General features: G+C 43.3%; 1 long non-coding RNA gene across 1 annotated transcript; it reads right to left on the minus strand.

Annotated features, from left to right (window-relative positions):
- Positions 1–1,120: 1,120 nt before the first annotated feature.
- On the minus strand, positions 1,121–7,036 carry LOC110586059. Its single transcript, XR_002480667.2, has 3 exons — positions 6,756–7,036; positions 2,873–2,982; positions 1,121–1,433 (listed from the first exon to the last, which is right to left on the minus strand). It is a non-coding gene; the product is annotated as an uncharacterized LOC110586059 (long non-coding RNA).
- Positions 7,037–14,437: the final 7,401 nt, after the last annotated feature.

Here is a 14,437-nt window from a genome sequence, read left to right on the forward strand (position 1 = left end):
GGGAGCCTGTTTCTCCCTTTCCCAATCCCCCTGCTTGTGTTCCCTCTCTCACTCTCTCTCTATCAAATAAATAAATTAAATCTTTTTAAAAAAACACAAAAATATGTATACAAATTTTTTGACGCTCCTTCCACTGAGAGGTGAGGTCTACGCCTCGTCCCCTTCAAACTGGGCAGGCTTTTGTGACTGTTCTGACCAGCAGGGTTCGGCACAAATGACAATATCTGATTCTGACTCCATGTTATGAAAGGTGTCACTGCTGCTGCCTTGTCTCTAGAACACTTGTTCTCGAAGCCTTCAGCCACTAAGTGAGCGGTCAGGCTGCCCGGAGATCACCAAACGGGCACAGGATGGAGGGCAGCCGGGCAGCCCCGGGTCGCCCAGGCCTTTGTCTGACTGTAACTGCAAAGGGTACCAAGCCCACCACAGAGCCGAGGCCCTTCCCACCTTCCAGATCCTCGGAAACCATGAGAGGGAGATAAGAAAACGCTGGTGCTGCCTTAAGCCTCTGCATTTTGGAGTGATTTGCTACACATCAATAGGTAACAGGAACAATTGTGATCCCAAATTTTCATAGATGGTGTGTGTGTGTCTATGTGTGTGTGTGTGTGCACACTCTCTATAAAATTTGTATAAAATCAACCATGCATGCACATTTGCTGTGTTTTGCATAATTGTGAGGGGTTAGAGAAGAAACTGCTGGAGGGATTATTTCAGGGGTGGTGGGCTGGGAGGCAGGGAGGTCATCTTTGCTAGAAATTAAATGGCAATGCTCTATGATCGCTTGCATGTTGTAAATTTTTTTTTGCTTTTGGAATCTTTCAAAAATTTTACCTGGCTTGGGAGGACACATATTAGCTTTTCCAAAGAAGATTCTTTTCCAAAAAAGATTCTGCACAGTACCGACTCTGGCTAAACAGTAGCAACGCGCTTAACACCATCTGAAACTGACTCTCGTCATTAATCATGTAGCCTCTGAGGTCAGACCACATCAGTCCACATCCCGGCTTCACCATTTCCTGTCCACTCTGAACCTCAGTTTCCTCTTCTGTAAAGTGCAAATAATACTAGTACCTCCTTATATTATCTATTGCTGCACAACAAATTACCCCCAAATGTAGCAGCTTACAATAATCCTTTATTATGTTACAATTCTTGTGGATTATGAATCCAGGCATGGCTTAGCTGGGAGCTTCTGGCTCCAGGGATCTCATGAGGTTGCGGTTAATCTGTCGTCCAGGGCTGTGGTCCCATCCGAAGGTTTGACTGGGCGAGACCCCTCTTCCACGTCAATGTGTGTGATTGTTGGCAGCATGCTATTTCTTGCAGACTTTTGGACTGAGGGTCTCAGCTCCTCACTGGCTATTGGTTGGGGGTCTCCCTCAGTTCTCGGCCACACAGGCCTCCCTACAAGGCAGCTCGCGGCATGGCAGCTGGAGCACCCAAGATAGAAGGCAATGTTTTTATAACCTAATTTTGCAAGTGACATCCCATTACTTCTACCGCACTGTCCTTTAGAACTGAGTATATAAATCCAGCCCACACTCAAGGGGAGGGAATTATACAAGGGTGTAGATGTCAAGAGGTGGGGGTCATCAGGGGACATCTTAGAGGCTGCCAACCATAGTACCTGTGGGGTGGTCAGGAGGATTAAATGAATGTCTAAAGCAGAGCACAGTGTTTGAGACAGCATTTGCTCAGTAAATGGAAGTTCTAATTAATGTTATATAGATTCCTGTCTTTGTTTAACAGTAAATGCCCAAGTGCCCTTTCTGCAACAAATTTACAGCGAGATTTCAGTGAAGCCCTTTTGCCAACAATGTACTAACTCATCCTTGTTGCTCTTCTCCTGGAGCTCACGGAGCAGGACTCCCTTAGGAGCAGTCCCCGCCAGGATCTGATATGGCTGAACCTCTCATAGCCCTGGGCCTCGCATTACAGCTCATGATTTATTCATCCTTTATGTAGGTATTTAGCATCTACAAGGAGGCAGAAGCTCAGGCAGGCACTGGGTGAGCCAGGCAGACATAGCTAATGCCTTCACAGAACATACAGTCTATTGAGGGTTCTGGACAGAGAAATGGCAGCTTCAGCCCATTCTTGGGGCTTCTTAGTCCTGCTAACAGGGGAGGTGTAAGCCTAAATGATTGCTGGGGTAAATGAGAGGTTTGTTATTAGTTTTTACGTTTAATTTCCCAAGTACTTAATTTATTTAATTAGAACACATTTACTATTTTATATTTAGGAAACTTACTGATGCCGAGTGTCCCCTCACATAGAATAGAGGCAGAGAGGTCAACTTCTTGGCAACCTCATGGGATCGGATTCACAAGGTAGGTGACACCATGGTTCCCTGGGAGACCTAGCCCCAGTCAAGGGAGGACAGAGCTAGGACTCACATGAGTATGGTCACCCTCCAGGGCCCTTAACTGTTCTTTGTAGGAGCATCTATATAGTCTCAAAAGTAAATATTCATGTATTTAGCCCATATTTTATGAAAAAATAAGCAGTTGCTACTCTTGAGTGCTTGCTGTGGCCTATATGTGAGACAAAGCAAAGGAGCCGCGAGGACTTTGGACCCACAAGCAGTTCATTATTTCTTCACAGAGCCCAGAGACACCTATAGCGGAGAGCCCAACAGGAGCCCTTCTGCTGAGAGCCAGGCATGTCTGGGCACAACAGTCAATCTGTGAAAGAGTAAAAGGCCAAGCGATCATTCTGGTTGACTTCTGGCTGTCATGAACAGAACACCTGACAAAGTGGCCTAAACAAAATGATGCCCATTACCTTGCATAACAAGAAGTTTGGGGGCCGAGTAGTTCAAGGATTAGTAAATTTAGAGGCTGAAATGGAAGACCTGGTTTCTTCCCACGTTTTGGCTTCTCCATCCTCAGCATTGCTGGCTTTTGTCTTCAGGCTTGCCTCCTCATGCTTGCAAGATGGCTGCCCCAGCTCCTGACTTCACGAGCTTTCGTAACCGCACTGAGAGGCAGACAAATCAGCTACAAGTTAGCTGCATGACAGGCCCCACATTTGATATGCCTGATCTTGTAGAAGAGAGAATATATAAGGGAAAGGATGGGAATGGAGCAATGAATTACCTACCTTGTATTATATGAATTAAGTTATGTGCTCTTTTTTTTTTTTTAATTTATTTGTTTATTTGAGAGAGAGAGGGAGGCAGAAGGAGAGGGAGAAGCAGACTCTCCTCCAAGCAGGGCTCGACCCGGGACCCTAGGACCATGACCTGAGCCAAAGGCAGATGCTCAATTGACTGAGCCACCCAGGTGCCCCAGTTATGTGCTCACTTTAAGTGACAATGGATTCTTGGATACTTTTGGGATCCACCTATTTCTAAATTTCAAAGAATGTGTTCTCTCAATTCATGGTCCTCCAAAGAACGTCCTTTCAAGAACATGAATTGGGATCTAAGAAGAGCATCATAGTAGGCTTGAATCAATCATAGGGACAATAGCAAGAATCCAAAAACATTCAACAAGCAGAGAAAAGGGCCAAAAGAATATAATTACAAAGTGCAAAAGTTCTCAAAACATTTTAGACCTTTTCTTCTTACTCATGATTCCCCTTTCTGGGTGGGCCAACAGGAAAAGAAAAAGAAAATCACTTCTCTGAGGCATGTCTTCTAGAGTGAGCTGACCCAGAGTCTTTTTGAGATGAGATGGAAGTTAATTCATAATTATATATACAGCAAACAAACCTCACTATGAAGGTTATCTTTATCATGATATAAATTTATCTTACCTAAACTCCATGGTTTTAAAATTTATTCATTCAATCAGCAAGTACTTTTTAGCACCTACTCTGTGAAAAGCACTGTTTTAGGCTCAAGTCTTGTCATGGTGCTCCAATTTTCTCGTTCTAATATCTATATTCAATAACCACTTATCAAAAACCCTCCTGGATTGCAGAGCTATAATCTGTAATCAGCCATTCATTCTTGGAAAATATTGATAAAACCTCTGCTGGCAAGATCAAGAACTCAGAAAGTGGGGGGTTAGAGTACAAAAATAAAAATGGTACTGTGTGTGAGTATTCACACACATACACATAAATATGCACACATAAACAAAAATTCTGGAAGACAACAATTTTGAAAGAAGCTCTGTCTGTATTAAATATCTGCTCTCCTTAATCTGCATCAGGCATTTGGTATATACCTGAGGTATCATGATTTTCTAAGGCACATTCTTCCAACAAATATTATGCTATGTAAGCTACAGGTTCTTTTATGTTTATAAAGTAGTCCTTACTGGCTTGAAATGTAATATCTTCTTTCACTAACATTCTCCCTTGTTTTATTTTTGCAAATCTCAACAAAATCTTGTGTGACTGTATTTGTCAGCTTCACTACATAACAAACAATCCCCAAATCTCAGTAATTTACATCAGCAGTTTATTTCTCATTCGTGATACATGTAGATTATGGGTCTGTTGTGGCTCTGTCCCATGTTTTTTCCCATTCCAGGTTGCGGAGGAAGGAGTAGCCCTCATCTGGAATCTGCTGTTCTCTTAGGAGGGGGCAGCAGAGCAAGAGACCAAGCTGAACCACAGAATCACATTTAAAGCTTCTGATTATAATGGCATGTATCATGTCTATTCACATGTCCTTCAAAGTCAATCACATGATCAAGCTGGACAATGAAGGGGGGACCATACTTGACCTATAAGGATGTATAATCCTTTTATTTTTTAAAAAGATTTTATTTATTTATTTGCGAGAGAGAGAGAGCATGAGCAGGGGGGAAGGGCAGAGGGAAAGGGAGAAGCAGACTCCCTGCTGAGCGGGGAGCCCGATGTGGGGCTGGATCCCAGGGCCTCGGTATCATGACCTGAGCTGAAGGCAGACACTTAACCGACTAAGCCACCCAGGCTCCCTGGATATATAATCCTTCTAAAGGAGAAGGAATAGGGGCACCCGGACGGCTCAGTTGGTGGAGTACACGACTCTAGGTCTTGGGGCTGTGAGTTAGAGCCCCATATGGGGTGTAGAGATTACTTTAAAAAAAATCTTTAAAAAAAATAAAGGAGGGGGCAACTGGATGACGCAGTCGGTTGAGCATCTGTCTCTTGGTTTCTGGCTCAGGTCATGATCTCAGGGTTGTGGGATCAAGCCCTGCATTGGGCTCTGTGCTCAGTGTGGAATCTGCTTGAGATTCTCTCTTTCTCCCTCTGCTTCCCCCACTGCCCCCACTCACGTGCGCTCTCTCTCTCAAATAAATAAAAAAATCTTAAAAAAAAAAAACCACACACACACATAAAGGAAAGGGAACAAATAATTGTGAACAATACTGTGATCCGCCACAGTAGCCACCTGGCTATTGCCCCAAATACTGAGCCCTACTCGTGCTCATGCTTGTCTAATGCTTCCAAACTGGTGTTGGCTGTGCTTCCACGGCCATGAGTGGTAGTTGCAGAAATGACGAACACAGCTAAGACAGAGAATCTGAATTAGGATTAGCAGGGGTGGGATAATATTTGCCCTTATCTGAGAAGTAAAATTACAGTGTTACATGTGGTTCATCATCAAGGGGACCAAAATCATTGCTGGTCTCAATTTCTGCCATTTGTCAGGAGAAACTGGGCCCACATGCCTGCCTGCCTGTTAATATTTTTAACCACCTGCTCCATGCCAGACGCTGTAGGATATTTCACATTTACATATATACACACCTATTATTTCTACATATCACTGATTTTTCACTGTAACCCGGGATTTACTTGTAGTCATAAAAGATGGCTTACCTTAGATTTCTTGCCATAAAGCTCTTTCCCTTTATATGACTTCATACTTTCTACAGTTGGCTTAAAGGACACATTCTATGATGAGAAAGCTAAAATGAAGTCTTTCTAAACACCTGCCAAAGATGCAATTAACTAATAAGATGACTACTTCACTCCTCAATCTGTGGCCTTTGAGATGATAGATGGATGAATGGATGGATGGATGGATGATACATAGATAGATAGATAGATGATAGATAGATGAAGAGTTCCCCACACCTTCACACTTGGTGTAAGAAGAGGAAGGGAAGAAATCAAGGTACAATAGTGGTTTCAGCACTATGTCTCATAGTTATAGGACCCACTTCAAATTGGAGAGACTTGTCAAAGAAACTACCCCCCCCCCAAAAAAAAACACGAGAACTTCTCGAAACTTTGGCATCCCAATGGCCATTTTGAATATTATCTCTTCTTAAAGCACATGGAGCTTGTTTTGACATTTTAAAAAAGATTTATTTATTTATTTGAGAGAGAGTGAGAGAGAGTGCACAAGCTGGAGGAGGGACAGAGGGAGAAGGACAAGCAGATTCCCCGCTGAGTGGGGAGCCCAACATGGGGCTCAATCCCAGGACCCTGGGATCATGACCTGAGCTGAACAGTATTACTGATACTTATAACCACAGGGGGTGGGGTGGGCAGCATAGTACAGTTCTCTGCTTGCCCTGGTCTGGTTTCAGCTTCTCGTTCCATCCTTTAACCAGCAATGTGGCCTTGGACAAATTACTTAATCTCTTTGTGCCTCGGTTTACATAAATGTAAAGTGGGGTAATAGTCCTTATCTCACAAAATTGTTTGAATATTAAATGAATTAGTGTTTTAAAGCACTTAGAACAGCGCTTCACACACTGTGACTGATACATAAATACTAAATAAAGAGATGAGGAAGTACGACGAAATCCAGTTTATAGAATCCTTTTCAATGCTGACACATTAAAAAAAAAAAAAAATTCTACCTGTCGAGGACCCTTGTTTCATGGAGGGAATGCCTGGTAGCTGCACTCAGAGTTCTTACGTGTGTGCTGAGTTTGGGTTTATGCTAGGACTGACGTCTACAATCAACGAACGTGCTCCGACAACGGCAAACGTAACGTCCCGTGCACCTTGACAGCAGTGACAGCCATTTCTGGTGAGGACTGTCACATTTGCCAGAGATTTAACAATTGCTGGCTTTCCCCCCCAACAGTTGTTGTGATGAGAACTATGAAGGAGAAAGTCCAGCACGTGCGCTGAAAAGGTTCACAGGTGCTGTTTGCACATGACCTGCCGCAGAACGGGGGTAAACACGACTTGACTTCTACTGGTAAAACTTTAACACAAGATAAACTTGCTGACTGCAAAGCAGCGTACCACCTGACTGTTCCGTGCGTGATAGCTAATATAAACAGTGGGGGTGGGGGGAGCGGAGGCCTCCCAGGGTCCAGGGACCACTGCATGGACCTTTCTGGAAGGCCAGCCCAGCTACAATCTGCTCTGCGTTCCTCAGCCTCCTGAGTTGCTTCTGCTTGTGGGGGACAACCCGAGGAAGTGGGACAAAGCTGTAAATCAGGAGCATTGCACGGTTGAATATGGCGGTGTCTGGTGACTCACTGCTCCCAACCCCTTGACTTTTAATACTCACGACGGTTTCTGCCAGGAAATCCCGAGGGCCTGCCAGTGGCCTAGGTTACATGTGTGACCAATAGAATCTTAAACAGAAACGGCCAGTCATAGAAAAATGCATCTTATAAAGCATTTGGGAAAACAGGAAACTTTCTCCAAAAGGAGATGGCACCTGAATTAGATTTCTGAGGATATTATTTCTCTGGGATCCAACACTGCCTCTGGTACATTGAGAACACTTTTATGAGTGTAAAAATCACTGCAGGAGACTTGAAATCGTTTCCTCTCATGTCAGTTCCATCCACAGGGCTATTAAAATTTTCAAAACTTCAGGGCACCGAGGAAATATATGATCTGAATGCAAGCACTTGAGTAACGGCTGACAGAGCTGGGAGTGAGAAGCTCCACAATACTTTATATGTATATTTTTTATTTACATAGAACTGGCCGTTGCATAACCTCACTTATCCAGAAAATAGCTTTGAAACAAGGAATCTTTTAAAATTAAAACAAAACTTGAGAAATACTTTTCTTAGACATATACATCTCTCCTGGGAGAAGTAGCCCTTAGACCCTGACTCAGGAAATATTTATGTTTATTGTACACATAGCCTTAACCAGTGTGATTTTCTCGCTTTCACCCCTCCAGCACTTAGGAAATGAGGAGTAGAGAGGCCTTTTGCTGTAGACATACACGCTGACCAGAAGTAATGCTGACAGCCCACAGAAGGGGGAAATGGAAAATTGTGGATAGCAGACACAAGAATTCTAAAAGGTACAGTGGTTTGGGACTTCTTAGTGTGCAGGCAAACGTCCTACCTATCTCAATTGCCTAAGCACATAACTTTGTCATGCGGTAGCATTAGAATCGGTTCTCATGATGACGACTTCGAGACCAAGAAAAGAAAAAGGGGTGTTAAATGTAAATTTCCCAGACTCTTTCGGAAAGCAGTCGAGATTGAGTTACATTTCACAAGGTTTTCCACCCAAAACATCCTGTCTTTTGTTTCTTCCTTCCTTTTAAAAAATATTTTATTTTATTATTTTATTTTATTTTATTGATTTATTTAGTTAGTTATTTTCTGGTGCTTTGAAGGACAAGCCGTCAATTGCCTAGAGCTCAGCTCTCCTTCCCAAAGAGGGCCGGGATTGTTACGGTGGTTGTATATCATGTATCATATATAGAGGTGCAATTATTACATATTATGTGATTAGTATTAGCTTATATCCTTTAAGAGCCATCTCACAGTTTCCCTGTTTTGGGATAGTTGAAGCTCTGTCTTACTGCTTGAGAGATCCTATTTCTGAGAAGGAGAAGAAACGGGGAAAAGAAATGCGCAGAGGGTACTGTAAGGAGAGGGTATGTCAGAACGCACATTACACCGTCCGTGCTATTGGGAGGGGGAAAGAGGTTTCCTTTAGAGAACAAACAAAATTTCACTGTCTCACTTATTTTTAACTTTAGCAAAGCTCACAGACAGACCTCTAAAACAGCTCACTGTCACCAGATGCCCTTTCAAATGATGAAGAGCCGAAAGAAACATCGAAGTCACCTCCCCATATGATATGTAAGAAATGTCACATTCCTATCTTCCCAAGGAAAAAAAGTCCAACCACGGCAACTCTGCAAGCAAGCCTTGTCAGTGGCAGCCTTCCTTTCTTCCCACGCACCAAATACATGTGCACTCGCACGTGCATAGGCACACATTCTCTATTAGGGACGCTGTCGTGTAGGGAACGGGTAATAACTGTAACAGCTACCTTTACTGCGGACTTCCCATCAGCCAGGCACTGGGTCAAGGGGCAACCCTAATTATCACTTGACCACACCCCTGTGAGGAAACTTCAGTACATTTCCTGAAAGACACAATGCTTGCACGCCACTGGGATAGGATTTGAAACAAGGGTGCTTATTAACCACTAGGCTATGCTGTCTCCTAATGAGGTTTAAACGTTTATCCTTGTAAATGACTCTCATTATCCCAAGGGGCAGGGAACGGTTGAAGAAAAACAGCCACTTTGACTGGAAAGACCCAGAATGGGTGGTGGACCCTGCTCTACAGAGAACGAAATTGCGGGGCACGCTGGTGCGGTTTAATGAGTGCGGTTTAATGAGCCTCTCTGGGTGACTCACGTGAAACCCCAACGTCGGGGGCTGGGAAGAGCCGTGGCCCATGTAGGAAGAAGGCACATCTGGGTGGCTTCTGCAGCAGAAAACTACCTGCTTACATGCTTCCCTGTTCACCAGGAGGCTCTCTGGAAAGTGACTAAAATGTTCACAATCAGACCTGCCCTTTACAGCGTGGGGCTCCCGCCAAACAGACCATATGCGACCCTGGGCAATGTGCTCCCGCCACCGGTAGTCACAGGGCAGCATTCATTCTGGGGGATGAAGGGCTGCCTCAGCTCCATCCTCAGTGACTTTAAGGAATAGCAAGCCCCGAGGATCTGATTGTGCAGAGATGGCCACATGGTTCCAGAGCTCCTGCTTTCTCCTATTTCGGTGTACTTACAAAATGCAGATAAAGCCACTGGAAAATAGAAGCTTGCAAACTGGAGAGAGGTGGGGCGAGAGAGGAAGGGAAGGAGAGCGAACTGATCTGGGAAATCAACAACCTGTCAACCTAATATACAGAGAAATACTGTAACCATTGGTCAGAATATCAAGTTGTCAATGGTTAAACAGAATGCTAAGAAAGTACTAAGCTGTGCAAGGATATTACAAACCAAGCCTCCAGGACCAGTAGAGCTTCCGAGACAAGACTGCAGGTGACGAAGCAGCCATTACGTCATGCTGGAAACCCGCAGACTCTGCCTCCGGGCTCAACGGTGAGCCTGGCTGAGCAGGGGGGGTCTGGGTCTTGGACTTGTGAGCAAAGGTTCAACTCCTTGGGAGTCAGCTTGGGCAAATTTGCCCAACCTTTAGGAATGTCTCATTCCTCAGTGATTTGTGACATTCACGAATACGCAGAGTAAGAGCTTCTCGCCCTCACCAGCCACCCCTGGTTGTTCCCTGAGGTCCCCTGGCTCCTTGGCATGAATTCAGTGGCCAGCACAGGGCAAGTGCTCCATAAGCATTGGTTGATTGAATGAGTATGTGCTCTGTAAATATCCATTCATTGACTGGGTCCTCGTGTGTGAAAATCTAGCATTGAATCATAATTCTGCACCTCGCTCCATTAAACCCAAAACACAGTCTCCACATTTCTGATTTAGGGGGGAAACTGTCATTTTAAGGGAACGTCCATGAATGTCCTAACCTTAAAAGTTAATAGTTCTTTTTTTTTTTTTTTAAGATTTATTTATTTTTGAGAGAGCGAGAATGAGAGAGAGAGAGAGTACATGAGAGGGGGGAGGGTCAGAGGGAGAAGCAGGCTCCTCGCCAAGCAGGGAGCCCGATGCGGGACTCGATCCCAGGACTCCAGGATCATGACCTGAGCCGAAGGCAGTTGCTTAACCAACTGAGCCACCCAGGCGCCCAAAAGTTAATAGTTCTGATATTAAAAGCAATACAGGCTCATTGTAGAAAAATCTTAAAAGACTTTAAAAATACTACTTAAAATATTTACAAAGGCAGAAACAATCACCTGTAATCTCAAATCCTGCCACTTAGGGATAGTTAACATGTTGGTGTGTTTTTCCAATTTTTTTTCTTTATATATACATGGACACATATACATATTTAAAGTTATGATTATATGGAATATATGATTGTGTATCTGCCCTTTTTTTGAGTGCTACAGATTGGGCATTTTCCTTTATGAACAACTATCTTTGAAAATAGGATTTTAAAATATCGACACAGCATTCCATCATATGGATTGAACCCAATTTTTTTAACGTTTTCCTTATTTTTGTACATTGAGCTTGTCTCTCAGTTCCTCTATATTACAAATATAAAAACACAAAAAACAAATAATGTGTCAGTTAAACACACATCTTCAAAATCATTCTACACACTTCTGATATTTTCTTAAGACAAATATCTAGAGGCAGAATCACTAGGGCAAGGGACATAAGCATGTTGAACAGCTCTTGTTATATATTTCTTAAAATATTTTTAAAACTTTTTCTTAAAACATGTAAGGACTATCTAAAGAAAGTTATGGAGAGAAATGACAGGTTTGGGTTTTTGTTTTGGAGGGTTTTATGTTTGTTTTTGTTTTTTTAGTCCTATTGCCTCATTTCCTTTAGCCTGACCAGTCTAAGTATTTGTCATCTTTAGAGTTTAGAATTCCTCCTGCTTTCATGTTTTTCTCCTGTGTCTCGGGAGCACTCACTCTAGAGATTCCTCTATTATCAATGGTCTGTGTTGCCTTGTCCATATTTGGTGGCCTGTGACCTAAGGTTCAGGGGCATTCTGATGGACCCTGCATTGAACCAGGAATTTCTTTGTAGGGAGTTGATTTCAAGGCTAGCACACACATTAAATCAAAGGCTTATTGTCTTAAAAAAGCAAATATACAAGAAATATATACAAGAAATGCTGATTCCGTTGAATTCAAAATCCTCTATTAATAGCTTCTTGACTCTATATTTCTACATGCTCTTTCCAGCATTTTAGCTGATTTCAGGAATATCAAGAAACACTGTTAGCCACAGAAAAAGTTGTTGATTCCAAAGAACTCAACAATGATCACTTTTGAATATGACGTTTGATTTATGCAATGAAGTTAGGGGTAGTTCAACTTTTTCTTTTACATAATAAAAAATTAAGTTTGCTGTTTACATTTAAAAGGCAGCTAGGATTTCTAAGTGCATCATGAAGCTTGTGCTCCTCTTTTTTTTCTAAAAATCTATTTTTCAATGAGCATGGCATATATTCATGTGAATCATAAATATACTCTTCCTCTCCTCTTTAGGTAAGTTGAATCTTAGTTATTATTATAATATATATATTTTCTTAAATGCTTGATACTTTTTCATGTTCTACTCCCCCTTTACCTTTTTTGTCTTCTATATTATACAAAACATAGTCTGAAAAATTTATGTCAAACAATTTAATATTATGTGTCAGCAGAGTCACCAAATGTCTTCTCATATTTCAGGAACTTAGGTATATAGACACTCCTGCTGATAGAATCATAGATTCCAAGGAAAAAGTGAACTTAGCTGGGATCTTGGGATATTAGCCATAACTTACTCATTTGGGTAAAGAAATCACAGTCCGGGGAAGAGAAAAGGTTGGTTACTGAATCTTTGGGTTAGTCGTTTAATCAAGGATATGGAATAGGAAAAATAATAGTCATAGCGACTGACTTCTTTATAGCCTTTTACAGTTTATAAAAAAAGCTCTCATTCAACATTAAAACGTACCTCATTCAGCAAATGAAACCCCCACACATTCCATGTCCCTCCAGGAGCCCATGTGGCTGATTTTATATCTGGTATTTATTTCATTTATTGGTTGTTGCTGGTGATAGTACCTTTCACTTAGAGCCTCAAAAGGCATTTAAGATGAATTCATGCACAAAACAGAAGGCTTATTATTTTGGGTGGGCTGATTTTTAAATGGAGAGTAACACACCTTGCCCTAAAAGTTAAGAAAACAGGGGCGCCTGGGTGGCTCACTCAGTCAAGCATCTGGCTCTTGATTTCGGCTCAGGTCATGATATCAGGGTCCTGAGATCGAGCCCCGTGTAGGGCTCCATGCTCAGCGGGGGGTCTGCTTGGAATGCCCTCCCTCTGCTCCTCCCCCTGCTGGCACGCTCTTTCTCTCTCTCTCTCTCAAATATATAAATAAAATCTTTAAAAAAAAAAAAAGTCAAGAAACTGAGGCCACATCTGAGCAGCAGAATCACAATATCAGTGGGATTTTCAGATTTTTTTTTTTTTTAAAGGTGTTACCGGTTACATCTGCCACCTAGAGCGCCAGGGACCAAATCAGATCTCAAAGAAGCCCAAGGCTGTGTCTTTCCAGGTCTAAGAGTGGGTTTCGCCAATGAAGGCATCTGATATGATGTCTTGGCCCCTTACATTTTCACGGAAGAGGATCGTAAACACTTCCGTGATGTCAGAAAGTAATGTTAATCGCTCATCCGGAAAACACTGTCCCATCAACTCATTCATACTTTCCACAGTTATTGGGCACCTCTGGTTTTCAGGCACAGAAGGAGGGATGCAGAGGAGAACAAGGCACGTGTCCTGCCCTCAACGTGTCCCCGGTCCAGTGGCACATCTGCACAGCTGCATCTAGAGGAGGCATCTTGAATCCTGGGACAGCTGCACCTCCTCTGTGGAAGGTGGCATCGTTCCTTATGACCACGCGGGACAGCTGTTGGGTGCAGTGGGTTTCACAGTAGCATGCCTTTACTGATCTTCAGCAGGGTGTATTCGTGTCCTAGGGCTGCTATAACAAACGAGCACAACCTGGGGGGGGGGCTTAAAACCACAGAATTTTATTCCCACGTTTCCAGAGGCTAGAAGTTCACGATCAAAGTGTCAGCAGGGCCATGCTCTCTCTGAAGGCTCGAGGGGAGAATCTGTCCTGTGCTTTGCTTTTCCCTCCAGCTATTGCTGGCACTCTCTGGCATGTCTTTGGCTCGTAGACACATTGCTCCAATCTCCGTGTCTGGTGTCACATGGTGTCCTCTCCGGGGTCTCTTCTCTTCTGGTCAGGACGACAGTCAGGTTGGGTTAGGCCCCCGCTAACTGTCCCGTCGTCACTCGATTACATCTCCAGAGACCCTATGTCCAAATAAGGTCACATTCACAGTGACCCTGGACTGAGCGACCCCCAGGGTCACCTCCCAGGGATTAGGACTTCAGCGAATCTCTTTGAGGGATGCAATTCCACCCATCACACAGGGATCTGATACATCTATGCCCTCTTCCCAGCAGAGACAGTAAAATACACCAGTTACCCCCCCTTCGGATGGTGGGCCGCAGCTTCACGTGGCTGGGCTCAAGGATAAACCAGGAGCGCCCGGGTGCCCTGGGCTCCAGAGTGGGCCACAGACGGGTAAAATAATGTGCAATGTATTTTGGGGGGTAAAAGGACAGAACAGGCTAAAGTAGACCTTCAAATGAGTGACAT

The sequence above is a fragment of the Neomonachus schauinslandi genome, chromosome 6, assembly GCF_002201575.2.
Source record: "Neomonachus schauinslandi chromosome 6, ASM220157v2, whole genome shotgun sequence".
NCBI lineage: Eukaryota > Metazoa > Chordata > Mammalia > Carnivora > Phocidae > Neomonachus > Neomonachus schauinslandi.